Below are 1,156 nucleotides of genomic sequence, written 5' to 3' on the forward strand. Positions count from 1 at the left end.
AATTTCTTTGTCATTATATTTTGTGTCCAGCTAAATGTTTAGATGTTAGTTTTCTTTCTTACTTTCCTGTAGGATATTCTGTTAGTATTTATTTTGCATTATATTTTTTTGTATGTTGATTAATTTCAAGTGTTTTTGCTATGTTTAGTTTTCTTGTGTTTTATGCGTGGGAAAAACAAAAACAAAGCTGCTCTTGTGTTTGATCCGAATATAGACAGAACACTAAGAAGGCTGAGAAACAAATTGAGAGCAGGAAATTCAACAAGCAAGGAGCAAGAATTGGAATCTACACCTTCTACTCGTAAATCGAAAGAACTTTAAATTCCTTCTCCTACACCACCAACACCTCAAGAGAAGATAATGGCTGAACAAAACATGATGAGAACTTTAAGGGATTATGCAGTGCCTAATATGCATGGACATAACTCCTCTATAGTCAAACCTACCATACAAGCCAACCATTTTGAAATAAAACCAGCTTTAATTCATTTAGTTTAGCAAGATCAATTTTATGGTTCAATTTTGGATGACCCTAACTTACATATCTCTAAGTTTTTGCAGCTTTGTGACACAATAAGGATAAATGGAGTCAGCGAGGATGCAATTAGATTGAGATTATTTCCATTTTCATTAATAGATAAAGCTAAATGCTGGCTGCAAGCTCAACCATAAGGAAGCATAACCACTTGGGCAGACCTTGTCAATAAGTTCCTTACCAAGTATTTTCCACCATCCAAAGCTGCTAAATTAAGAGGTGAGATCACATCATTTGTGCAGCAAGAAGGAGAATCCTTGTATGAAGCTTGGGAGAGATATAAAGAATTGTTGAGAAAATGTCCACACCATTACATACCAGAATGGATGTAGCTGGAAACTTTCTATAATGGAATGAGTCCAACCACTAGAACCATGATTGACGTAGCTGTGGAAGGATCATTGAATACTAAATCATTGAAGGAATTACAGAGATGATGGCTTCATTTATGTACCAAAATTCTAATTCTAGACAACCTACAAGGAGAGGAGGATATGAAGCCAAAATTCTTGAGACTTTTCTTGCACAGAACCAACTGCAAAGCCAAATGTTTTTAGAGCAAATTGCTACATTAACTCAACAAATAAGCAACTTACAGGTTACTCCAATCCAGAACATTCA

General features: G+C 35.1%; 1 non-coding gene across 1 annotated transcript; it reads right to left on the minus strand.

The window, feature by feature from the left end:
* Nucleotides 1-744: 744 nt before the first annotated feature.
* Nucleotides 745-851, minus strand: LOC113873909. The gene has a single exon (XR_003505975.1). It is a non-coding gene; the product is annotated as a small nucleolar RNA R71 (small nucleolar RNA).
* Between the last annotated feature and the right edge of the window lie 305 nt (nucleotides 852-1,156).

This window comes from Abrus precatorius, unplaced genomic scaffold (assembly GCF_003935025.1).
Source record: "Abrus precatorius isolate BTA unplaced genomic scaffold, Abrus_2018 Scaffold7, whole genome shotgun sequence".
Taxonomy (NCBI): domain Eukaryota; kingdom Viridiplantae; phylum Streptophyta; class Magnoliopsida; order Fabales; family Fabaceae; genus Abrus; species Abrus precatorius.